General features: G+C 51.2%; 1 protein-coding gene across 9 annotated transcripts in view; it reads left to right on the top strand.

Annotated features, from left to right (window-relative positions):
- The first annotated feature begins 20,643 nt into the window (after positions 1–20,643).
- Positions 20,644–27,430, top strand: part of MAPT (microtubule associated protein tau) — a 95,230-nt gene continuing 88,443 nt past the window's right edge. For all 9 annotated transcript variants that reach the window (XM_012751049.3, XM_075994654.1, XM_020281027.2 and 6 more), the window contains exon 1: positions 20,644–20,769. The gene's annotated coding sequence lies outside the window, so the exon portion shown is untranslated. The remainder of the gene's footprint in view (positions 20,770–27,430) is intronic.

Below are 27,430 nucleotides of genomic sequence, written 5' to 3' on the forward strand. Positions count from 1 at the left end.
TTTCCCTCTCCCTCTCCCCTCTCTTTCGGTCTCCCTTGGTGAGATCTGCCGTCCTTTGGCCACTCCTCTTTCCAGGTGGATTTTGTTGCGGGTCCGGCTCACCCTTTGCAGTGGCCTCCGCCTGGCCACATCCCGCTGGGCCTCACCCATGCTCTCGGCCTGGCCTCCCCAACCGAACCCCCACACATGCCCCCAGGGCCTCCTCCCTCTTCCTCCTTTCCTCCAAGTTGAGCCACGGCTGAGCCCTCGCCGAAGGGTTAACTGCGACTCACTGGGGTGGGGTTGGCTCATAACACGCCACAGGGAAGCCTGGCCGGGACCCTGGCCCCACCAGGCCTCTCGCCCTCCTGCTCCATTGCTCTCGGGTGGGCTTTCGCCCGCAGGCTGAAGCCATGCCCAGCTGCGTAGTAAGGTGCATTCCTTCCCAGCTTGGCTACCGGAGGGGAAAGGAGCCTCTTCCTCCAGTTCCAACGAGAAAACCCGAGGGGCTGGCCCGGCTCGGATCCTGTGCTCCTTGCAAGGCCAGAGGGCTGGACACCAACCCCAGTGGGGGACCTCGAGCAGAACCACGTGGTGCCAATGGACAAAGCGGGTATTTCTCCTGGAGAAGAGCACATCCGAGTCCTAGAGAGGAGGAAAGAGTCCCAGGTAGAGAAAACGCTGGTGTTCACATTGCCCCATCTTCCGCCCACGGCCTGGCCTTGACGTGGGTGCAGACTGGCTCCCTCGCCCAGCTGCCGCCTCCAAGAGCAGGTGCCCCGACTGCGCCAGCTCCGGCTCCATCAGCCTCTCAGGCAAGGCGCTCACTTCTTAGGCACCAAAACCCTTGGATGCTTCCAAATCTGACTTTTGCCAGGAACTAACCTATCTGTAAGAAAGTCACTTTTTATTTCAAAAAGTCAGATTTGGTGGCTAATTGTCTCAGAAATGCATCACCTGTACACAAAGGATGGGCCACACTTCTCTCCAGAACTCTGCTTCTCAAACAATCATAGATTTTTTTTTTTTTTAGAGCTAAGAGCCCCTTAGAGGTTTTCTAGCCCAACCCTCTCATTTTACAAACAAGGCAACAGGCACAGAGAGGTAAGTGTTCTGCTCAGTTATACCAGCTAGTTAGTAGTACTGGCAATAAGAGAATCCTACAGATTAATCAACACTCAGGGTTTCCATCTGACGTTTGCAAACTATTTCAGAAAAAAATGTGGTAATGCACAGTTCCCCTGGACAAACGTGCTTCACTTGTTTTTTAAGGCTTAAAGTTTAAGCCAAAGATATTTTTTTAACTACGTGAATATTAAATCTCATTTTTCTCTTGTGCATTCATTTATAAAATGCTTTATGTTTACAGTGGCTGGTCTTCAGTGGTAACGGATCCCTGCTTTACAATTCCCTGCCCGTCGCTGCGGCCTCGGGCACTTCGGCACCTGTAAGCAACCTCAGGGCACCAGCAGAATTGGGCAAAAAGAGTTCTCTGTAAAAGAGTTGCTTCGCTTTGGTCATCGGTGTCTAGTTTATCTAGGTTGGACGTCTGTACTTTTCATACTTAAAGAGGAACACACCCCTATATTTATAATTGCTTAGTACTATTTTTCTTCTTTAGTTGTTTCATAATTTTGATTCCATATTCCAAACTCGGAGTCACCAGCCCTGACTTGCAAGAGAAAGAAGTTATTGTGAATGAACAAGCGAAGCACGCGGGTCCCGAGACGCTATTGTTGGACACAAAAGCCCCACTATGACTTCGCGAGGGCCGGTCACGCAGCTTGAGGAGAAGACACTCGCCGTGCTCACGCTCCGTGTCACCCTCCTGAATTTGTAAACAACCGAAACACAAGTTGTTTTCTTAGCTCGCTGGTGGTTTTCACTCAATAACATGTTAATTGACTTTGTGAGCTTTGTTTTAACCCTGTATAATCTCTCCATTTGAATGGACTCCAATCCCTGGTTTGAATTGGGTGTTTTCTTTGAAGATGGGCCAATCTCTGTGTAGGCGCCTTGTGCCCGTCGGGATAGGCCAGATTATTGTGCAGTAACAAACAGGACCCCGATCTCAATGACTTGACCAAAGTTTGTTTTCTGCTCCTGCTACTGTCCCGTGAGGATCAGCAGGGAGTTTGGGGCTTCCAGAATGACCCCAGCAGATGGAACGAATCCCGCAGGGACTTGAACAAGCAATCCGATGCTCCAGCCCGGAAGTGACACCTGTCACTTTCCTGCACAACTCATTGGTCTGAACAGGTCACTTGGCCCCCTGCCACCCCAGGAGGCCAGGAATTCAGGGCGCTGTGTGCACACCTGGCCAGGTGACAGCATCTCTGAGGACACCCGCATGCCAAAGCCATTAGTCACAGGTTTAAGTATCAACCATGAGCAAGGCAATGGATGGACCGAGGAATAAGGACCTGGTGTTTGACGTATAACCAAAGTCACAGGGGTGCTACTGGCGTCTAGCGGGTGGAGGCCAGGGGTGCTGCTACACATCCCGCAACCAACAGCACAGTCCCCACGGCAAGGGTGCATGTGGTCCAGAATTGTGGCATGGTTGAGAAGCCCTAGATGATGTGATGAAATGTTCGCATTATGAAAACAAAGCAAAACCAAAACCAGTATGAATCCGCAAACCACAACAAGCAAAACGTCTGCCTGTGTCCCGCCCGGCATGCTGCCTCGGCAGTGGCTGTGGCTGTGGATGTCACGCACGGGCTCCACAAGGCTCCAGTGGCCGGGCGCCACCTTGGCGACTGGTTACCACTGGTCTTGACCATCCAGATCCCAGGAGCACCGGCTCCCCAGCAGCGACCACACAAAGTGTCTCCAGACCTTGCCAAATGTCCCCAGGGCAAAACCTCCCCCAGCTGAGAACTCTGCTCGGCTAGAACTTTCCAGTGTGCCCAGGGCACCGTTTCGGTTGTGCTGCCCTGGGAATGTAAGGCCTGACGAATCTGGCTGTGCCACCGAATCACTCAGGGCCTTTCTTCCTGGGGCCTCAGTTTCCCTATCTGTAAAATGAGAGGCTTCAACGGGACGATTCCTAAAGTTGGTTCAGAGCTTTTCAGACTCCAGGGCTTGGGTTCTTGAATTTTCAGTGTGACACCATTCCAGTCATCAACTGCACACACACACACACACACACATACACACACACACGCACGCACACACACGCACACACACACGCACGATAATGGAGCGAGGATTTCAGCTGCACAGAGGATGGCCCAGATGGCAGGGAGGTGGATGGGCGGTTACAGGGCGGGGCGGGCCGGCAGCTGGTGGGGCGGCTGGGGAAAGGGAGGGCATGGGGGTTCCAAAGGGCCTGACTCCAGGCTTCCCTGCTAAAGAGCCAGCCTGGGACCTACAGACTAAGAAGAAATGAGCTGGTAAAGGCTGGCAGAGGATGCCAAGCAAGCACTGTACCCAGAGAAATGAGCAACGCCCCCAGACTGGCTGGGAAGTGTGTGTGTGTGTGTGCGCGCGCGCGTGTGCGTGTGTAATTCGGCTGTGCACTTGCTCTGGGCAAGAGGAATTGAGCAACTTTAATTCAGTCTGAATCTGCCTGTGAGCTTAAGAAAACGTGGTTATTGTGGGGTTATTGGGTTTGCTGGCATCCTCCTGGCCTCTCGGCTTGTTGAGCTGAAATCAAAAGACGCGGCAATGGGAGAGCGGAAGAGGTGCACCTGCTCCTCCACACCCAGGTTCCCCTGCTGCTCTCAGAATCCAATAAGCTTGACATTGACCTTGAAAGGGAGGGGAGTCGGATTTAATAGAAGGCCGGTCAGTCTAAACAGCGATTCAGGACTTTTTGAAGGCCACAGGAGACAGGCTGAACAGCCTCTTCGACGCTAGGTCCTCTAGAAAGGGTTTGTGCATGTCTTTTATGGGTCTTAGGTTTGTACCTGCTGTTGTTTATCTTCCCAGCTGCGCTGACATTTGCCTGGGCTGCTCAGCAACTGCACTCCAGGCCGTGCTGTAATCCACCGTCGGCACCTGGTTCTCAGAACCACATCACCCGGTTGTTCTTCCATCCAGTCTGCCGGCCACGCGCCAGCTGTGTAGGAAGCACCCACTGCGCGTCCAGGACGGGGTTACGGGCCAGGGCTATGAAGGTGAATAAAGCATAGTCCACGCCTTCCAGGGCGTCCGGCACAGTGAGGGTGGGCACGTCCGCCAGCGATCACACCCAGTGTGCGAGTGGGACACTTGGGGCGACCCCTGACCCTCAGAGGCAAGGGAGGCCTCCTGAGCGGGCATCTGAGCTGAGCCTGCAAGGACAATTGGGGGTGTCCAGGAGAGGGGGGAGATGATCTGGCCTGAGGAAGGCACGAAGCGCGAGAGGGGAGGTGATTCATTGAACTGCAAAGAGCGAGATGTGTTGGGATAGTGGCAAGCGAAGAGGGGACGATGAGGAATGTGACAAACTGGCCAACCGAGGTCCCATCTGCCGTGCCAAGGAGCTCGGCCATAGGCCAGTCCCTTGTTACCCGACTACGGGCGAGTCTCATCACTCGCAGCAGCTAAGGTCCCGGGAGGTCGCCCCGACGCTGAACGCGCCAATGCGGAACCGTTGCTCCCAGGGGAATGCAGCCTCAGGGTCCTGCCAGCCCCTGAGCACAACTTTGTTGTCAACTGACCAGTATATAACCTTCTTCTATGTGTGTTTCTGTTTCAAAACACCTTACTTAGTATGTGCGGTCGCTTCATTAGCATCCAACGCACGGCCAGCAGCACCGAGTGAAGCTTCTCTGACCCACGTCTGTCCAACGCCAGACGACGCTTCAGCGCGGCGTTGGGGGCCGTTTTAAACAGTGAAATCACCAATAAAAAGCACACACCCCAAAAGTGGCACTAAATAGATCTCACAAAAAGGACACCTGTTTACAGTAGGAGAGCTGAGCCAAGAAGGCAGAGGGTCGCCTTGCCCGACCTCAGCAGGGAACACGTGTGGGGCCAAGCAAAGTCTTTGCCACTGTGCACCTGCCCGTGAAAAGCCACAGGAGTGCCCCATGTGTTGATGTGGGGGCTACAGATACATTTTATCAAGTAGACAAATTCGCAAACATGAGATCACGAGTCATGAGGACCCACTGCGTTTCAAAAATGTCTGTATGAACCCCTAAATTCCCAGTACTGCCCATGACCTCTATGTTCACTGGAATATTTTCATTCTCCCCGTAAAGATTTCCCCTGGAACATGGGAGAAAGGCATGAGTGAGTGTAGAGACATCTGTGAATTGCAGACTGCAGAGGTGGGAACTCAGCCATGTCACACTAAAGTAGTGTTTAAGCAGCCGACCCTGTGTCACCCCACGCAACAGCCTGTCGGGGGTGACTTCCAGCTCATTCCTGGACGCACGACAAGCCAGACCCGACTAGCACCACCGTCCCCAACAGGAGCAAAGCAAAGTGCCTCGGAGCCCCTGGGGGTTCCGTCGTGTCAGCTGTCCCCTCTGCTGCTCTCTGTGCTCGCTCGCAGAGTCTTGGACCCCCCAGTTCCCGACAGAAGCGCAGCAGCCTTTACCCAGAGACGTGTTAAAGAGAACAGTCTGGACAGCCTGGTGCTTCAGAAGTTTCCAGAACAAAGTGATAAATAAACTCCGTGAGCTGCTCAATCCCAGGGACTCTTCCAGGGCAATTATTTATTTGAAATGCTAGACACGGGACTGTCGGTTCAGCGGGGACCTGCCTTTGCCATGGAGGAGAATCGTTTATGGCTTGGAATTTGATTTTTACAGGACGTACGCTACCCGCAATGGTGTACGCTACCTGCAATAGTTGAAACTGATCATTTGAAGCTGCCCAGGGGGTCTCTAACCCCTGATTTTTTAATTTAAAAAGTAGTCTTTATTATTTTTTTTTGGAGCAGTTTTAAGTTCACAGCAAAATTGTGCAGACAGTGCAGAGTCCCCACATACCCCGTGCCCCGACCCTGGTATGATCTCCCCAGCTACTGACAGCCACACCACAGTGGTACTTTTGTTACAATCAATGAGCCTGCATCGACCTGCCATCACCACCCAAAGTCCATAGTTTACACTAGGGTGCACTCTTGGTGTTGTACACCTGTGAGTTGAGACAAGTGTGAAATGACATGTGCCAGCCATCACAGTGTCATACAGAAGAGTTTTACTGCCCTAAAAATCCCCAGTGCTCTGCCTGGTCATCCCTCCCTGCCCCCAACCCTTGGCAGCCACTGATCTCTTTACTGTCGCCATAGTCTTGCCTTTTCCAGAATGTCATGTGGTTGGAATCATATAATAAGGAGCTTTTTCAGACCGGCTAACCCCCCATATTTGTTTGTTTATTTGTTTTTCAGAGACAAGGCCTTACTTTGGGGTGCAGGGGCACTATCATAGCTCATTGCAGCCTCAAAGTCCTGGGCTCAAGTGATCCTCCTGCCTCAGCTTCCCAAGTAACTGGGACTAGAGGCACATGCCACCATGCTGGGCTCATTTTTGAAAAAAAAAATTTGTAGAGACAGGGTCTTGCTATGTTGCCCAGGCTGGTCTCAAACTCCTGGCTTCAAGTGATCCTTCCTCCATGGCCTCCCAAAGTGCTAGGATTACAGGCATGAGCCATCACACCTGACCCTAACTCCAAATTTTTAAGATCAATATAAATTAGCAAGTCACCTGCAAATCACTACACTGTAAGCAACTTGAGGCCTTTGTCATTGTTGTATTCCCTAAACGTAGGGGACACAAATGTTTGTTGAATGGATAAATGGACAAACAACTTGCTTCTCTGATTTAAAAAGAAAAATAAGAACACTAATCTATGAACAGTCAGCAGTTGTACTTAGAAATTAATATTACTTAGAAAAAAAGATGCTAATTCTTTTCACTCTGAATAAAGAACAGCTTGTGAAAAATAAAGCCCAAGCCAGCTATGGCAGCATTCATCTGTAGTCCCAGCTACTCGAGAGGCTGAGGCAGAAAGATCACTTGAGTCCAGGACTTCGAGGCCAGCCTGGACGGCACAGTGAGACCTCATCCCTAAATAAAATAAAATAATAAAATAAAATAGCCAAGTACAAATGCCAGACTGTAAGTCATGAAATTTGACTCAGATCTTAATATTTTAGTAACTTTTAAAATTCTGATTTGCACCTTCCATAGAGTGGGATCTCACAGCTGGTAGCATGGTTTAAGTGCAAGGGATTTCTGCTCATCATTTTCAAGTTTTGTGTTTAGGGCTCCCCTCTGAGCACCTTCCAAATTATCTGGCGTTCCCCTTCGCTGGGGTGTCCAGAGTGTCTCAGCAAAGCCAAATATAACGAGACGATGAGCTCACGGATCCGTTATGCCTTGTCCCTATTTCTGGCCCCCAGGATCATCCTGGCTTTTTTGACAATAGAGTTACGCTGCTGAGTCATGTGTAACCTAAACCCTCATCTGCAGTTACCTGCTTCTCGCCAGAACCAGGGAAACCTGGACAAGGGGCAACGGGCATTGCCAGGAACACAGAGGGAAGGGCGGCTGGGTAAGACGCATTCGGGAGATACAAACACAGAAAGGAAAACTTGAGTTTAAACAGTAATCAGTGAGAGGTCAGTCCAGGGAACTTAAAGCATAGATCTGCCTCGCTTTATATAATCAAAACATTTTAAAGCATTTGGCATGTATATTTGCAGGTACATCAACTCCCATTTCAATTGCTGCAGGGGAACTGACATTTAGGGGAATCTGGCGATGGTTCCGTTTGAAGCGTTTGTCGGTGATGTTAATACTCACTCTCTAATTTTGCTGTATTTTACATTGATACTTCCCAACATTGGCTTTGAGAGCGGACTGTCAGGTGTCTCATCAAAGCACACTGCCTAGAAGACAATTAGGCAGAACAAATACATGTGAAGCTGTCTAAATATGCCCTGAATCTGGTTTTGGAATTTACAACAGAAAATAAAGGAATGTTGGTCTTGAAGGCTGTCATCTGTCTCAGCAGAAAATGCCTCTTTGTGAAAAGTGTTGTCACAATTGATAGCATGGCTTAAGTGACAGCTTCTCAGCATTTTTGTGGCTGTTCCCCGATGTCCCCTTCTCCCCCTGTGGCTGATCACAGGCCTTCTGTGATAGAAATACATGTTCCAGCCTCTCTGGCAATTATGTGTGGTCATGTGTAAATTCTGGCCAATAGGATGTTAGCAAGAATGTCATACGTGACTTCAGGAAATGTCTTTAAAGTACAGAGATGCTCCTTTTCTCATCTCTTCCTCCTTCCTGGAGGCTAGATTACAGATGTGCTGCCTGGAGCACAAGCAGCTATTTTGGACTATGAGGCAACATGCTAAGCATGGTAGAGGAAACCGCATAGGCAGATTTGGTCTCCTTGATGATCATGGAGCTTCTAAAATAGCCTTTGACTCCCATTTCTGGACTTCTATGTAAGAGATAAATAAATTTTTTTCTTGTTTAAACTACTGCTGCTTTGCATTTTTTGTCATTCAAAAGCTAAACCTAGGAATGATTGATACAGTCATTAAGGAAATGCTCATTTCATCTCATTATAGCCTTTATGTAGTTCAATTACATGGATTTATTAAACCCCTCTTATACAGAAAAATAACACGGGTTCTTAACCTAAGGATCCATGAACTTTGGGAAAAAGTTCATTTTTATTTTTATAATTTCAACTGAAATTTACCATTTCAATAATGAATGTAGTATAGTATTAAGAGTATGAGTGACCTTGTCATTAATAGTTATTTTCAGATCACAGCACGCACATGTGTTACTGATATTTCAAAACATTAGTTATAGGTACCACTGTTTGAACTTAGGAAAGTTATTGCTAGAAAGGCCATTGCTAGATTTTATTTTTAATGCATTAATGAAGGAGTAGGCTAGGTTCTCTGGGAGCAGACTCTGAGACGGAGTCTAGCATGTGGGTATTTAGTAGGTAGTGCCCTTGGGATGCACACGAGTGGAGTGAGGGGAGGGAGCAGGAGCGTGCAGGGGGTTAGCTGCGCTGCAGGCCTGACCGCAGCCTCAGCTGACTACCTGAGACTCTCTGGAGCCAAAATGGCCCACCGTGCTTGTCCCTATGTTGAGCCATTACCCTCCCCTTGGTCAGCATTTAGGAATGGCACCACCTTGGAGGAGGCAACTCTCTGCAGCTGGGACCAGCCCTGAAGGCTGCTGGCGACAGCACGGCCAGCAGCTCAAGTCCTCCCTTAGAGGGGATCTGGGTGGCACATCCCCATGTCCAACCCAGCCCACTCTGTACACCGCCGAGACGCCCTTTTCCACACACATTCAGGAACCAGCCTCTTCAATGTCCCAGCAGGCCTTTCTTCTCGGGGCAAACCTGAAAAGGAAGGTTAGTTCTTCCTGTTAACCTTCAGCCCCTACAACTGTAACAGGTCTTGGCCTGTCCTTCTGGATCCCCCTGGCCTTCAGCGCGCATCTCCACTGGCCTCAGTGCCTACTTGATCACAAGACCCAGGCCATCTTCCATGAAGAGGCTGTGTCCCAGTCCCCATGCCCTCCGAGGCAGGCAGAATGATGTGCCACCAAAGATGCCCAAGTCCTAACCCTAGAACCTGTGACCATACTTGGCAAAAGAGACTTTGCAGATAAGATTAAGTTAAGAATCGTGAGATGGGGGATTGTCCTCAATTATCTGGGTGGCCAATGCCATTGAAGGTCCTTATAAGCGAAATGGGGAAGCAGGAGTGTCAGAGGCAGAGGGGGAGATGTGACCACAGAAGCAGAGGTCGAGTGACACAATTGCTGGCTGGGGACCTTAGGCAGCACCAGAAGCTGGACAAGTCAAGGAGACAGACTGTCCCCAGGAGCCTTCAGAAGAAACACAGCCCTGCTGACACCCCATGATGTTGGCCCCACGAGACCCATTTTGGATTTCAGATGTCCAGAACTGTAAGATAATAAATTGGCTTTGTTTTAAGCTGCTACATTTATGACAATTCATCGCAGCAGCAACAGAAAACTGATATACTTTCCCAGGGTAGGATGATACAACTCTCCCTTGGCAATCACAGCTGGGCAAGGGAGTACCAGGCAGTGCCCAGGTAGCAAACGTATTCCTCCCCGCCCAGGTTGTAAGACAGCAGCCCTAGTTCCTGCTGATGAGTACAGTTAACATCCCTGCCGGGACAGTCATGTTTCTTATGTCCATTGGGACATAAGAAACCGAAGTGCACAGGCAGTAGCTGTAGCTTATAGTTCAATGAAACTCTTGCTGTGTCCTTTAGTGGAAGTTTTCCATTTTGGGGACCAGGACCTCTAACCCTGCAAAGCCTAGCGTTGTGATGATGAGAAACTCAGACTCTCCAGGGGGTCATTGGCCTATGTGTTGCCATAGCAACCACATCCATGGGAGTCACTGGGAGTGTCACTAAGAGGGAGCACTTCGGCTTCCACCCTAGGTTCCCAGACCCATGTCTTTTTTCCTGTTGGGGCCTGTGAGTTTTCTATTGCACTGCAACAAATTACAGCCGTGTGTCGCTTAACAACAGGGGTATGTCCTGAGAAACGCTTCATTAGGTGACGTGGTTGTTGCGCAAATGTCACAGAGTGTGCACTCACACACACCTAGAGGAGACAGCCTACTATACACCTAGGCCCTGTGGGATGGCCTCTTGCTCCGAGGCCACCAACCTGCACAGCACGTCACTGTACTGAGTACTGCAGGCAACGGAAACCCAACAGCAAATATCTGTACATCTAAACATAGAAAAGGCACGGTAAAACTATGGTACAAAAGATAAAAGTGGGCCGGGCGCGGTGGCTCACGCCTGTAATCCTAGCACTCTGGGAGGCCAAGGCGGGTGGATCACTCAAGGTCAGGAGTTCAAAACCAGCCTGAGCAAGAGCGAGACCCCATCTCTACTAAAAATAGAAATAAATTAATTGGCCAACTAAAAATATATAGAGAAACAAAAATTAGCTGGGCATGGTGGCACATGCCTGTAGTCCCAGCTACTCGGGAGGCTGAGGCAGGAGGATCGCTTGAGCCCAGGAGTTTGAGGTTGCTGTGAGCTAGGCTGACGCCACGGCACTCTAGCCCAGGCAACAGAGTGAGACTCTGTCTCAAAAATAAAATAAATAAAATAAATAAATAAAATAAAATAAAATAAAATAAAATAAAAGGTGGTATACCTGTGCAGGGCAAGTACCACGGAATGAGCTTGCAGGGCTGGAAGGTGCTCTGGGCGCGTGCGTGGAGAGCGGGAGTGAACGAGAGGGCCTAGGGCGCTGCCGTACGCGGCTGTAGACTTGGTAACTGCTGGACACTTACGCTACACTAAATTTATTAAAAATGTATTTCTTCCTTCAGTAATAAATTCACCTTAGCTTACTATAACTTTTCTACTTTCACACCTTTTAATTTTTTAACTCTTTTGTAATAACACATAGCTTACAATACAAACACATTGTACAGCTGTACAAAAAGATTCTTTCTTTACATCTTTCTCCTCTAAGCTGTTTTCTACTTTTTTTCCTTCTACTGTATGACTGCCAGAGGCACACGAGAAGGGCCATCGTTGGCCTCCGCCCAGCGGCACCCCAGAGCCTGCAGTCCTGGGTGGGCTCCCGGCCTCTGCCCCCGGCCAGCGCCCGCTCACTGTGGCTCTCCCAGTGAGGACACGGGCACCCGGTCTTCGCACTGCTCTGCCAGCGGTCAAGCTCCCGGCACCCCAACTCCCGCTGCGCGTCCCCCTGCCAGCAACGGGTCACCTGCATCCCAGAGGGCTGCATCGTGGCACAGAACCGCACACCCCAGCCTCACTGTGTCCTAACTTGAACACGCTCCTGCGACCTCCGCCGTCTCCGTGCCCCACCCGCCAGCGTCTTTATAATTGCTCCTCTGTTGGCATTAGTGCCTCTTTATGTTAAAATTTTCCTGTTCAAATTGCTTGGTGCTTCTTTCTCCGTTTGGATCGTGAATGATACAGAGCGATCTGGGCCATCTGGACGTTTTACAGAACATCTACTGGATCCACTCTATGGCTGACGTCATGCGACATAGGACAGACGAGCAAGAAGTGGCTAACACATTATAGGCCTTGGTAAGTTGCACGCACCCCAGAGGGCGGGAGAGGAACCCTACAAAGATGTAGGAGCCCGGCATGGCAGTAACGGCTTTAGGGGTCCCGTGGTCAGGGGCATGTCAGGACAGCCCATGCACAGTCCAAGTCAAACGACTGCATCTTGGACTTTGCACCATGAGGAAGGAAGTGCGACACCTAGAAGTTTTCTTTGGGTTATAGAGAAGTTCTCTTTGGGTTATATTCCCATGTTGCACACCTGGGAATGCCACTGTCACCCGTTACCAACCAGCATGGATGGCTGCCGGGTTGAGGTGCACCCAGAACAGGAAAGGGCTCTGCAGCAGGTCCAGGCTGCAGTGCATGTGGCCCTGCCACTGGGCTGTCAACGCAGCAGCCTGTGGTCTAGAGCAGGGGTCCTCAAACTTTTTAAACAGGGGCCAGTTCACTGTCCCTCAGACCGTTGGAAGGCCGGACTATAGCTTTAAAAAAACTATGAACAAATTCCTATGCACACTGCATATCTCTTATTTTGAAGTAAAAAAACAAATGGGCAAAAACACCCGCATGTGGCCCTTGGGCCGTAGTTTGAGGACGCCTGGTCTAGAGGTACCAGTGATGGGAAGATGCTGTGTGGAGCTGTCGTGTGCCCCACTGGGAGGTTACAATGCCAGCTCTGAGGGTTCTGGAGCTGGGCCATGCCACCTGCAGTGGGGGATCATATGCCCTTTGACACACAATGCCTGGCACGCCGCTGTGCCCTGGTAGGAAAGGAGCGCCTGATCGTGGGGCACCCAGGTGACCTTGCACCTGGAACGCCCTTCATTAACTGGGTGTGTCAGACCGACCAACCGAATCCTAAGGCTGGGTGGGGCTGGCAGCACCTGTTGTGAGACCGACGTGGCACATTCAGGGCTGAGCGTGGGCAGGACCGGGGGCATGAGCTGCATGTGCAGGCATTTCAGACCCTCGTGCCACCCGCCAGCGGCGCACCAGCGCACGCCTGTGGCTGTGTGAGGGCGTCCCCATCTTACGGATGGCAATGGAGCCAAAACGGCCCTTAGTCTAGTGACTTAGGAGCCATCGTGGCATCATAGCGCAACCCGTCACTATGCATTCGTGGTGACGCTGGTGTGAACAAATCTACTGCGCTGCCAGTTGTGTAAATACAATTACGCAAAATAATAATACTTGATAAAGACAAGTCACTGGTTTACATGTTGACTATACTTTTTATGTTAGGGTGCACTGCTTCTGCTTATATAAAGAAAAGTTGGCCGGGCGCGGTGGCTCACACCTGTAATCCTAGCTCTCTGGGAGGCTGAGGCGGGCGGATTGCTTGAGGTCAGGAGTTTGAAACCAGCCTGAGCAAGAGCGAGACCCTGTCTCTACTATAAATAGAAAGAAATTAATTGGACAACTAATATATATAGAAAAAATTAGCCAGGCATGGTGGTGCATGCCTGTAGTCCCAGCTACTCGGGAGGCTGAGGCAGCAGGATTGCTTGAGCCCAGGAGTTTGAGGTTGCTGTGAGCTAGGCTGACGCCATGGCACTCACTCTAGCCTGGGCAACAGAGCGAGACTCTGTCTCAAAGAAAAAGAAAAAGGAAAGGTAACTGTGAAACAGCCTCAGGCAGGTCCTTCAGGAGGCGTTCCGGAAGAAGGCACTGTTATCGCAGGAGATGACAGCTCCCTGCGTGTCACTGTCCCTGAAGACTTTCCAGTGGGACACGATGCGGAGGTGGAAGACAGTGATATTGATGATCCTGACCCTGTGTAGGCTTAGGCTAATGTGTGTGTTTGTGTCTTAACTTTTAACAAAAAAGTTTAAAAAGTAAAAAGGCCCAGGGGAAATTTTTAAATGTATAGTGTTGTCCATTCTATGTGAATGATGACTATTTTGAATCCTCTCTTACGATAGGGAGAGAAAAGAATGAATTTTTTAACAACGATCCAGACACCACGTATCTGAGACTGTGAATGTTCCAGCAAAGATGCTATATCTGTCACACAGGTGCAATGGGGGCCGCCACTCCATTGGGTCTGCAGTAGTCTAGTGTCATTCCACAGAATCTCCCTTGTCACGCATGAGCCAGACCAATGAAATCAATGAATGAAAGACCCCTGAGGGTGGCATTAATCTCAACTCTTCCATCCCAGGATGCAATATTATTTCTGACTTACTATGACTTACTATGTTGACCCAGGGTGGAAGGGGACTGTTTGGAGGTTTCCCAACTACTATAGCTCTTATTCCATGAGCCACCCATTGTGTGTATGTCTATCTCAATTTTTCATGTGGGAACCATGGAGAGGGTGACTGGGCGGGGGCTGAGGACCCAGCGGACTCGCTGGCAGCCAGACCTTGGCCAGGGCTCCATGTATTATCCGGCCTTCCTATGCCCCACTCTAATGAAGGCCGTGATCATACTTCGGGCCTCTGGCTATCGATGCCCACTCAAACCCTGTGTCCGACAGCATTCAAAATATTTGGGTAGGAGCCAGGTGCAGTGGCTCACCCTATAGTCCCAACTACATGGGAAGCTGAGGCAAGGAGACTGCTTGAGCCCAGCCTCAAGCTATGATCGTGTCACTGCACTCCAGCCTGAGCGACAGAGTGAGATATATGTATGGTCATTCCCCGTTCCCCATTTGCCATACTGTTGCAGGGTCCTTCTTAATGGGGAGCCAGGTTTCTGTTCCATCAATCGCTCTGGATCTAAAAACTGTCTCAGGTCTGGAAACTGCGCAAGGGAACATGACTTCTTATTGGGTGACCTTCGCTTCCTAATCATTCTTCCTTGATTTCTTCTGATGGTGCCAGTTGAGTAGCACCCTTTGTGGTCACCCACCTCTTTGGCCCCCGGGGACTCTGTGCTCTGTTACCCACTTCCATGACTCTCTGTGGGTCAGGCCCCTGGGCGGCCACTAGGACCTTGCCGCACAGTCTGGTAAACGCATCCACCTGGCTTCCAATGCGGCACCAGTTGTGCCCAGAGAGTATACTCTCGTGCGGCTTTAATGAAAGGAAAGGCAATCGTACAGCAGGATAAGGCGAACACTAGAGCTGTCCAGGACATCCAGGTGCAGCTTCTGTCAGTCACATAGGATGCACTTGATCTTAGGATAATGAACCGCCGAGATATGTGTCAAATGCCTTGGTCTCAGGGAAGCCACGATCTCATCTGGAGATAGTTTTTAATATCCTTCTGATCACAGCCAATGCCAGTTTGCACGATCAGGCTCAACAATGGAAACTTAGATAACACGGCAGAAACGGGCTCAAACAGTCCATCTGTACGTTTTCTATAAACAATGGTGGCACGTTGGTACAGACTGCCCCTAGTATTTTTTGGACTCAGCACAGAACTAAACTAATCACTAGTTCATAAATTCCATTCTGGATGGGTCGCGGGTCAGCACCATGGCTTTAGGATCCCCCGGAGATAAGCATAGGGATGCAATAAACCAGGAAAAATTACCCCTGTGTGTCTACACAGATAGTTAAGGGCCACACCTGGCTCCATTGTTTTGGGCTCTGTTGTTTCCATTGCTGCCAGCAGGCCTAATTCTGCAAGAACTTCTGTACAGTTCTGGCCTGCAGAGAAGAGCTACGCCTGATCTGCCTATTGATGCTGGTGTCCCTCTTATCAGGACATTCTTTGTGGCCTTGGAGCAGTTGTCCTCTGCTCCTCCCTATGGAACATTATCATCTGCTGAGCTTTCTAGACTTGCCACCGTGTGTTCCCTCCAGCAGGCCAACTGCCCTTAACCCTGGGACGCATTCCTCCACTGTCCACCGGGGCAATGCAGGCATTTCTACCCACTAAGTGCAGGCCTATGTTTTTTCATGTTTCGAGGAGCGAGTTCATACGGTCTCTGGGAATCTTTGCCAGGATGTTAAATTCTGCATTATGGGAGAAAATGCTCCCAAATCAACACAGCCTCCCTTATCCAAGCTCTTGTTCTGGCCCTCCTGACCCAGCACCCTTGAAATCCATTCCACGTGTCTTCTCCATTCTTGTGGTTCACGCTGGGCAGGCCTTGCAGCTCCTTTGGGGTACAGTCCCTTTTCTCCCTTATGGGAGAAAGGTACATGTCCCTTACTGGGTTATGCTGTGACTTAACCTATTTCATGCTCATTGGCCAGGAGGGGAGGCAGAAGACTTCCAGAAGGGGTTCCATGTAGACTGTGAAAAAAGGCCTTTGCATTGTTTTCACGTGGGAGTGGGGGAAGGGCACTGCTGCAGGCTCAGAGCATTCAAAGGAATCTGGGAATCCATGATTTTCAGAAACAGCAACTCAGGTGTTCCCTTTTCATATATCAGGGTCCCATCCTTTCCCAACAAGGGCTCTGACCTTGTCATAGCCGGCCTGTCTTGGCCAGAAGCTTAACCTTCTTTGGAGTGTGATTATTCCACTAAACTCAGCAACAGTCACCCAATGACATTGTCCTCAGTTACTATTTTCCCTGTGTTCCTCAAGCACCTGCTACGTCACACCAGCTAGTGCATGCTCCTCCACCAGCACGCCATCCCAATTTACCATTTTAACAACTGACTGCTGCCTGGTGCCGCCTTGTGATGGGGTCCCCACTGACAGCTGGGCAACAAGTGACCCACCTCTGAAACTCCACCTTACCGTCTGCTTTCCTGAACCATTCCTGACGCCAGCTGTTCTTGGTTGAGTTCCCCAAGAAGCAGAGAGTTTAGGAAACCAAATGTTTATTAGAACTCGTAATGAACACAGGAGGAAGTGGGGGATGGAAGCAGGACTGAGCAAAGGAGGAAGCTCTGGAGTTAAAAGGGCCCATCAGACTTGCCCGGTGTGGGACCAAGATCATGGGGCCTTTGCACTCTGAGCTCAATCAGTCATCGGATGTGGGTCTCCCAGCAGGGAGGTGACTCTTGCTTCTGAGGCAATCTCTGAAGGGACCGACAGCTGAGGCCTGAATGCCCACAGCACTCCCAGTGGCTGGAATGAGTCCTTCCCTAAAAGTGGACCTGGACAGCCCATCTCCAGGCCCATGACATGCCATATCACAGATATTTAAATAGTTTGAAAACTGTACATAATGGGCTTTCTTTGTAATCTTGTGGATCTTTTTTTATGCATCTAAATATATTCTTCTGAGATGGGGCTTTTATTAGGCTATCAAAGGGTTCCATGGTATAAAAAAGGTTAAATATGCTCTGATATCAAGTGTACAATGATGCTTTCTCTCTCAGAACTTAATTAGAAATTTGGCTTTTATCTTTCTCTCCTAGTTATCAATCCCCCTGCCCCCCACATGGTCTACCAACATATTCACATATGTCAGAATCTCACGATAGACAAGTTCAGATTTTTCATCCCAGGGATTTTTTTTTTTTTACCCTCCATATAAAAAGTATATGTCTATATGGCAGAGACAAGCTTCTACTCAAACCTTTCTCCTCGTCTTCCTGAGCCCATGACTCTCCCGCATTTATTAGTATCCCCTGCAGTTAAGGATGGCCACGTGAGTACGTTCTAACAGGAAAACATGCTCAGATGCCACTTCTAGCCTCTAAGAAAGCTAGTGTGCTTCTTCCATAAGCTTCTTCCCTTTCTGCCAGCTGGGCCCTCTAAGCAATGACCCAGCCTCAACTAAGCAAACAACAAAAAGGCCCTAAGGAGTGGTGGAGCCACAAGATGGAAGGAGTCTGGGTTCCTGAACCTCACCTGGAGGAGGCTATGCACCAACCTGGAACACTCACCTTAGATTGTTAGGGGAGTTGGATTTGAACCATGATAGTTTAGGGTCTATTTGTAAGAACAGTTTAGCTTACCTTGTGAATAGATGTAGCTGCAGAGCTTCTAAATTCCATAGATATCTGGATTTCAATTCTACCCCATCCGACCACAGAAGGTAATGAATTTGTCTAAAGTCATACAAGATGGCTAAGATTAGAACCCAACTCTCCTGATACCTAATTCAGTTTTCTTTCCCCTGTGTGATTCTGCCTATGATGGTCCTACATATGTTGTATAACATATGTGTCATCTGAAAGGGGTTGTTGCATAAAAATATATAACATATGTGGCCATGAGATTTCTATTTTAGCAAGAGGGACGGGTAGAGAGGGATCGCATTTTCTTGGCCTGAATTAGTAAGCCATTAGCTACCTACAGTGACTAAATTATTAATATCTGGAATGAACACTCAGTTCTGCATCACATATAGTTAAATGGCAGATATGCATAAGATTATTTCTGACATTGATTACTTCAATTTAATGTAGGCAAATGTGACCATTCAGTATCAAGGGACTATAGTGTCATCAGGTCCCTGTCATTTCTTAATTACACTATATCTTAGAGGGGCAAAATGAGAAATTTGAATGTGGAATGTTAACTTGACTGCTACTGTTTATTTTACATAAAAAATAATGTGTAGCAAAAGCATTGATTATGAATATGATGACTAAATAAATAACTAGTATTTATAATAATATTATATTATATGCCCATTACTTGTCAGGTACTGTGTAAGAAACTTTATATACATACACAATCTCATTTAATTCCTGTATCAATTAGCTTTGCTGCAGTTAACAACTCCTAAAATCTTGGTGGCTTACATAAAAATGTTTACTTCTTGCTCATATTATGTGTACTTCCTTGGGTTTTTCATTCAGGGACCTAGGCTGAAGGAGCAGTCCTCTGGGGACATGCCTCTCTGGTGGCAGAAAGGAATAGTACAACTGGTGGAAACTTGCAATGCCTTAAAGCTCCAGCTTGGGCATGTCTACATTATGCAGACAGTAGTGGACAAGGATGTATAATCCCCATACAGGAAAACGGGAAAGGAAATTATCAGAGATGATAATAAAATTTCAATCCTGCAAGATAGATGTTAATTCCACCTCCCTCCCCACTTTCAGAGAGGAGATGAGTAATTTTGCTGAACTCCTTCTAGAGATTTTGAAATATCCCTTCTAGTTGGGGCAATTGGGTAAGGCTTTGATAAAACTGGAGCAACGGTTTGAAGGTTAGATGGGATATTGGTGGGTGGGGAAAGAGCAAGGACTTTGCAGGCAAAGGAAAACCCCAGAGTAAAGAGGTAGGGACGAGGTTTAGTTGAGCAACCTCAGTTGGCCACAGAGCAGGTAATAGATGAAACTGGAGAGGATTGGGGGCTCAGATTAAGGGGAGGAGGAGGGGAGCGTGAATGCTGGGCTAAGGAGTTGAACTTCATTTAGGAGGCAGTTAAAAAATTTCAGATATTTTTGAGCAAGAGACTGCCATAATTAAAAAGATCGCTTGTGAAGACTGATCTAACTAGTGTGGGCTAATATAGGGAGAAATTGAGAGTAGGGAGACCAGTAAGGCCCCTGCATGTCCAGAATCAAAGTAGAGGTCTTGAACTAGGATGGTGGCAGCTGGAACAATAATGACAACAAAAGAGGTCAATTCCAGAAACTCAGAACCAGTGGATTTAGCACCATCTCCATCATCCACCCAGTGCTCCCGGTATTAATAACTAAGCCCGTGTGAATAAAACCTGTTTAATTACTTGCTTTTTCTATTAATCAATAAGATACAACATTGGTTTTAAAAAGAACATGAGAGCTATGCAAATTAAAGCTTCAAGACAAGTTCCCAATTCCCTAGAACCAGACGGCTGCCCCTAAACCCCCATACATAGATGAGGAATCCGAGATAAGACCAAAGCCCGGGCCTGAGTGACCGGAGAATGAGCGCCACTAGTCAGTTTCAGTCCAAGGCGGGTCATCCAGGTGACAATCTCTAGCAGGCACTTAAAATTCAGATCTCAAGCTCTACTTACACTATAAAAGTGTTTCAACAGATGAGATAAAAATAACTGTCTATGTGAAAATGCTCTGCAATGTGGTAAGCTCCATTCCAACTTCGTTTAAGATTATTTTCTAGTGTCAGAAATAGTCGATTTGAATGCACCTTGTTTTTTAAAAATATCTGTACTACTGTATTATTACAACAGCCTGTTTTATGAGGATTTGTTAAAGAATTCACCTTGGTCAATTACACAAAAGGCAGAAAGGAGGCGTGAAAGGAAGCGGCGCTGGGGAAGGTGGTCTCCAACCAGGGGACCATTTGGGGGACTCAGGGGAGGGTCGCGCGCCCGAGGAGGCCTTGGGGTCCGGGTGGACGGCAGGACGGAATGAGCAGGCGGCCATCTGGAAGCCCGCCGAGGACCTCTCCAAGACGGGACACCGCTCCAGGCTGAGGGAAAGGAAAGGGGCAGCGGGTCTGTATCTGGAGCACCTGGCCTTGCCCCGACCCTGCAGGGCCGGAGGGAGGAGACCCCACCGAAAAGACAAAGGCTCCAGCTGCGGGAGGCACAGAGTGCGCGTGCGCCAGGAGACGCGCGTGCGCGCTGCGATCAGCACCGCGGCCCGAGGCGTTGGGGAGAGGGGACCCGGGAAGGGCAGCGCGGAGGGAGCGAGCCAGGAGGCGTGGAGGGCTGAGCAGTGGGGCTCGCGCGCGCCCGCTGGTGGCCGGAGGAGAAGGCGCCCGTGGAGGCCGCGCTGCCCGCCCCCGCCCCTGGAGAGGCCCGCGCTCCCGCTGCTCGCGCCTGCGCCGCCCGCCGGCCTCGAGAACGCGCCCTCTCGCCGGCGCGCGCGCTCGCAGCCACCGCCACCCACCAGCTCCGGCACCGGCAGCAGCGCCGCCGCCACCGCCCACCTTCTGCCGCCGCCACCACAGCCGCCTGCTCCTCCTCCGCTGTCTTCTCCCGTCCTCACCCTCCGTCGGCTATCAGGTAAGCGCCGAGGCTCCGAAATCTGCCTCCGCGTCCGCCCCTCTGCACCCCGCGCCGCCGCCCCTCGCCCCCCCGCGCCGCGGAGATGGGTTTCGTGCGCTGGGCATCGCTCGGGGCCAGCGGCGGGGCCCCTCCCTGCGCCCTCTGTGCTCGACAGCTGGGGCTGGGGTGGCTTGGAAAGGGACGTGAGCAGGGATGCACGCGCGCGTGTGAGTGTGAGAGAGTGTGTGTGTGCGCGCGCTGCAAGGTCTACTCGACCCGCTTCACGCGGACCCCAGGTGGAGGCTGTGCCCACAGGGTGGGGCGCGGATGGCGATGGCTTGGGGGAGGGGGCTGCTCTGCACTCGGATCGCAGCCTTTTGCCGCAATGAGCGTGTCAGTGTGTGTGTGAGGGGTTCCAATAACGACCCCGAAACCGAACCTGAAATCTGATTTCTCTGCCCCTGTTTGCCATCAGCCCTTAAGGAAGATATGGATCGGGTTCTAGAAAAGATGACTCCATGCCCCTCCCTGCACCTCCCAGGCAGCGATTCCGGTGGGGCCTTCACTGCCCCTGATTTAAGGCAGTGGCCCGCCCCCTCCCCTTTTCCTCCTTCAGGAACCCGCAGGGGACATTTGGGGGCTGGGAGGAATGGGGGAGATGGGGAGGGGTCCAGGCGCTGTCACTTCAGCCGCCCTCCCCCCTGCGCGCGCCTGGCACAGGCACGCGAGCAGCGCCGTGCCTGGGAGAAGGTAGTGCGCGGATCCCAGTGGGGAAGCTCGGAAAGGCAGGGGTCACCTGGCCTTGCGATGTGGACCGACGCGGCGGCCGCCGATCCCTGCTAGCTGGCACGCACGGCAGCAGCCCGGCACAGACAGGCGCGGGGACTGCAGGTGCATCTCGGGGCGGGTTTCTTTCTCTGCGCTTTGCGCGCGGGGCGCCCGGCGTGTGCGCTCCCTGCCGGAGGCGCGGGGCTGGCGCGCAGGGCTCGCCCCTCACTGCGGCAGTGGGTGTGGACCAGGGTGGGCGAGGAGGGGGAGGATAGGCTATGCCTCCTCCCACTCCCACCCTCGTTTTTTTCCCCTCGGAACGCGAGGTGCCATCTTTTTGCGGCGTGTCACGTCTTTACCGTACCATGCCAAGCCGGGTGGCCAGGCTTGGGAGGACAGGGCGGGGCCTGGCATTGAAGGGGGGGTGGCAGTCAGTGCTGAAACCTTGGCTTTTTGCTGCTGCAGGCGTGGGCACTGGGGGCGTTCACTCGGAGTCTTCAGGGGCTTGCCGCTTTGTTTGTAGAGGTTACATGATCTGCGCTCCTAGTCCTGGTTTTTTGGCTTTTATGAGAATGTTTAAGCTAACCCTCGCCCTTCTCCCCCTTTTTTCGTCCCTTATTTACGAGCCCTTTGTTGGATCTCAGGGCTTGCTGAGGTCGACAAACCCTGGCCACAGCCCCGGGACACGCGTGGAACAGGAGTGACATCTCAAAGTCCCCTCCCAGAATCTGGCCAGCGCCAGGATTCGAGATCTCCGCGCGCTGTGCGGGTGGCCGCAGAGGGACCACACCCCTCCCTACACCCAGAGCGTGGTCCTGGGGACCACGCCCCACCAGGTTGCCCAGCGAAGGACGCTGCCACCCGCCTGCCACCCGCCGCGGATGAGGGAGAGGTCGCAGGCGGACCCCTCCCCCTTTATGCCCTGTTGCTTAGTCCAGCGGGAGAATGTGAGCAGGGGGCATAAGGTTCCCTTTGGTGCTGTGGCCACACCCATCTTTCCTAGCCTACTGGGAGTGGGGCGCGGAGGGGGGTCTCGCACGAGTCCGGGAGGGGTCGTTGAGGCGTTGCCCCGCCCCTTCCCCACGGAGATTGAGGACCCTGGGATAGGTGGGGCTGGGCCGGCCCGCCTCCCGGAGGGCACAGGAAGAAGCCCCCAACCCTTGAGCCTGCTGGTCTTTATAATTAGCCCCTGGCAGCCACGCAGGTAGATGTCCCTGGTGTATTTTTTATTATTATGGCAGTGCTGATTATAATTATTTTATTAATATTATTTCTCTTAAGCGATGGATTTTCACTTAAGAATCCAAGTTCGCCGCCGCCCTTGAACCCGAGGCCGGGGTGACGGGGGAACTCCTGGTGAGCAAGTCCAAGAGCCTCGCTCTCCTTCGATGAAACAGGTCCCCGGTTTTCTGGTTAAGTCTATGGCGGAAAACCGGTGCGGGGGCGCACTTCTGAGACGAAGAGCGCCTCAGGGGCCTAAATCTCCACGCGGGCCGCCCAGGTCGATCTGAATTTCTGGGGATTGGCTCAGCTTGGGGGCGACAAGCTGCCTGGGACCAGGCCGCCCCTGCTAGGCTGTGGCGTTGGGGCCGGAGGCAGGGCACTGCGAGGCCTCCCCGCCCTGCCGGCACCCCCCACAGAGCTGCGCGCCGGTCGCGGTTCCAAACCAACAGGGGTCTCAGGGCAGCCCTTGAAAAGGGGAGCCTGTGGCCACGGCTGCCTCTTGCGGCCCCTCGGGCAGAGATGTCGCCTCCTGTTGGTTGGAGGAAAGCGAGCCCGGTGGGGGCGAGCGCGTTTAGTCCAATGCCGGGAACAAAGCGCATCCACACGGCCGCGATTTCGTTCCATTTTGAAATGTGTTGGTGGGTTTGGCTGGCACTGTGGCCAGCACAGCCCGGGGGGCTATTAATGGAGGCACCTTGGGCACCAGGGAACAGCCCTTCGTGAGACAACTGGGAAACTCTGTCCCGGCTCTGCAAGCGCTTTAATGAAAGGACCTTACCCCAGCACCTCCAGGGTTGCGGCGTTTGCGCCCACGGCGCTCCGAGGGTGGAGCGCTGAACCAGCTGCCCGGGCGCCGATCAGAGGGCAGGGGACTCTTCCTCCCATCCCCAGCAGGCTAGGGCCGGTTTACGTTCTTCCAGACCCCACTCACCCTCCGGCGTTCGGGAACCTGTAACTCCAAGCCCGGTCTCAGGCTGGTCTGGCTCGGGATGAGTGATGGGGCCTGAGACAGCGACTGCTGAGCCAACCCTGCTAGGCCACCGTGCCCTCACCAGAACCAGTTTGAGTTCTGTCTGATCCCTGTCCTCGCCCCCTCAACTGACCTGTCCTGCAGCAGAAAGAACTGTCTTTCCTACTGTAGTTAATTCTAAGGTGTCATTTTGTGTTTATGATGCTGCTTATTTTTACCATATAAGAATTGTTTGTCTATTTCCCATCTACGAACCCTACCTCTAAATAAATAAGTAAATGAATGAATAGATAGTTAGATAGGTAAGTCCCCTCCTCCCCAGCTGGGTCTGGAGTGACTCTTGAAGCTGATCCATTCCTTGGCCAAATTTGCCTCCCTGGCATATGTGGATACAGCAGTCACCTGGCTTGGCTCTTGGGTTTGCCTTTGGATGATCAGGTGGAGGAATTTGTTGGCTTTGCTGGATTTTGGATGAGTGACAGTCCGTGACTGTGTCCCTGCCCTGCACACACCCCGGTGGAAGGGTGTGGCTTTTAAGTGGTTTCTAGTAACAGGCACTGCTCCCCACAGCAACAAAAGAAATGAATAATGCCCAACAATTACTAGAAGGAAACTCAGAATCTGTTTTTTTGAAGTCAGATTTACTCCATTTGGAAAAAGAGTCCTTTCTGTAGAACATGCCCTCTGACCCACATGCCCTTGGAGGTCAGGGTCAGCCTGGAGATGTGATACGATCATGGTGCCTCTTGTTTAGGCTTTTTCTTCTGCCTTTTTAACATCAGTTCGTGCAGCCCTTTTGCTGACAATTTTAAGAAGTTGTATTTTATTCCACGTTGCCTCAGCATTTCTGTGCACGGTTGGAGTGGCTCCATAGCTGTTTGCATGAAAATGTGTCACTTTTCCACCCACTTCAGAGACTCCTCTCAACCCTGTCACACCCCCAGAAACACCCACCAGACCACTCCTAACTTGCCATGCCCACGAGTTAGGCGTTTCCCCCAGTGACTTGGAGCTGGACTTGTGGGACACCTCAGCAGGTGGGGGGAGATGACCCCAGTGTCCCCAGCTGGGCTGCAGCAGCAGAGCAACCCCAATGCTCCAGCTGGGACGCTCAGCTGCTCTCCTGTAAAACAGTGGTTCTCAACTGGCTGTCACTGAGATGTCTAGAGAGAGTTTTTATTTTCACAACTTCAGGAGGGTGCTATTGGCATCTCATGGGTAGAGGGAGGCCAGGAGGCCAGCTAAACATCCTACAAGGCACAGGACAGTCCCCATGTCAAAGAATGATCCCTCCTGGAATGTCACCAGAATGTCACCAGTGTTGGGGGTGTGAAATCCTGCTGTAGAAACATTGTTACCCTGGCATTGCTACCTTAATTATGTTCATCAGAGTGTCTTCTAGGAGGCACTGAGTGCTCACAAGACACTGTCGCATTGCATCCTCACAATAGTCGCCTGCCTGGTCCGTGTTACAGATGGGGAAACTGCAGCTCAGAGAGGTCGCGTAGCCAGTGGGTGGTGGAGCGGGGCGTCTGACGCGAGCCCCTCCCCCTCTCGGCCACACATGGGTTGTGGGCTAGCCTGGCAACCCAAGCACAGTCTATAACATTGACCCAGTGCGACATTCTGATTCCCGAACCACTGACTTGCTAATGAACTTGTGCGCAAGCCTGTAATTACAACCTGCCCTGGAATAGGGTTAGAGAGATGCGGAGTTAAGGGTCTCAATTTCTGATCTGGCCCTGACACGGAGAGCAACAGATTTCACTCTACCTTGGTTCTGTGTTTATAAAACAAAGGGGGAAATATCTCTTCCTGAGGACCTTAAACCTCTCTCCCCAGATCTGGGGTTCTGACTGCTGTGGCGTTTGAAGGTGCAGCTGGGTTTGATGGGCTCAGGGACGGCTGGAAATCAAAACCGGGGGATCAAGACATAGATTCAGCTGTGGTCAGGGTCACATCACTGAAGTTGTCACCACCTTAGGTTCTGTTCCTCTGTGAGGTGGGTGTGTTCACACCCACTGGGGGGCCCAGCTCTGAGATTGTGGGGGTGAGCTGAGTGGGGTGGGCACAGGAACGCGCCCGTGTAAGAACCCCAGGACAAAGGTGGGCCTGGGGGCTTTTCTCACATCTGGCGACACAGGCTCTGCATTAGATGTTCCAGTGTACTGTGATGCCTCGAGGCTGCCTGAGAGTCCTCTGTCCACGGGACTCACTGCCTCTCCAGCCAGGGAAGGCGCGAGGCAGTGCTGGGTGAGGGTGATGGGACATACACCACACACGCTTGTCTCAGCCCTGTTGCCTCGCCACAGGGTTTCTGTCCAAGAATTCCTTTCCTGTCTCCAGATGCCATGCTCCTGCCACCTTGCGTGGTTCCTTCCCGGCCCAGATGGCTCCCAGATGGAACTTGAGGCTGGCCCAGGACAGGTGTTTAGCTTTGGGGGTCTTCATTTAGGAAACATTCTGTAGGTGTGCAGATAGAATGGGCTTCAGCAAAATGCAAATTCGAATGAGTTCCAGGTAAATTGTCTTTGTTTTTTTTTTGCTTTGTTATTTCAGTGGGCTCCATGCCGAGCCTGCTCAGGGACACTATAGAAATCCAAACACAGGGTCAGTTAATCCCCCAAAAATGCATTTTATGCTGAAGCTATTCAGGGAAGATTTGTGAGCACCTCAAGGGCAGATGCTACCCTGCCACCCCACAGGACCCCAGTACACGGCAATGTCCTGCACGTGGAGGCAGTTTTGCCTGATGGTTAGGGGTATGGATCAGACCTGGGTGCCAGTCCCAGCTCCCCTACTCACTGTGGAACGTAAGCCGTGTTATTTATCCTGTTGGAAAGTTTTTTGTCATCTGTAATTTAGGGTATGATAATACCTATGTCACCGGTTGCCATGGGGTTTAAACGAGGTGACTCAGTGCTCACCAGGGCCAGCACATAGTAGCTGCTCAGTAAATGGCGTCATGGGCAGTATCCTCCAGGTACACGCCTGTGATTAGATGAAACGAGCAGAGGCAGCTGCGGATCCTGGTGACAGGATCAGTTGTAACAGATAAATCGTTACCCTCAGTAGGGATCAAGATAGGAAAAGTGAACAGCTGCCCAGCTCCCCCGGAACCAGGCATTGTTTGGGTGGAAGTGGATCCCCTGAAAATCGTGCACACCCTGTTTAAATGCACACACAGAACTCTCGCCACAGGCAAGCAGAGACTTATCATCTGTTGTCCCTGCCTCATCCTCCTCTTTCCTGAAATCCACTGCTTGCCAGGAATAGACTGTGTACTCCCCACGCCAGTCTGAGCAGAACAGCCCTGCCCAGCTGGAACTCCTCCCACCCCCCCACCCACCCCACCCCACCCCACCCCGCCAGGAAGGGTGACCTGGCTTAGCATGTTGGGGTCAGAGATCTTTCCAGTTTACTCGTTGAATACAATGTGAGTGCTGAGTGAGAAAGTCATGGCAGTCTTGGAAGGCGATGGGGTGGAGGAGAGACTTTACAAATGACATAATTCGACAGAGTACCGAACTGGCTGGTGCACAGGCTTCGTGGTGGATGGTTGAGAGTGGAGTGGAAAACCGTTACATAAGGCAAACTCAGTGTGCGAATCTTAGGAATGTGAAGCGCCCAATAAGCATAGTCATATATGAATTAATAAATTAGGCCTATGAAGCCTCCTTATCCATGAAATCAAGACTGAGTCATAATAATCAGTTT

Source organism: Microcebus murinus, chromosome 18, assembly GCF_040939455.1.
Source record: "Microcebus murinus isolate Inina chromosome 18, M.murinus_Inina_mat1.0, whole genome shotgun sequence".
NCBI lineage: Eukaryota > Metazoa > Chordata > Mammalia > Primates > Cheirogaleidae > Microcebus > Microcebus murinus.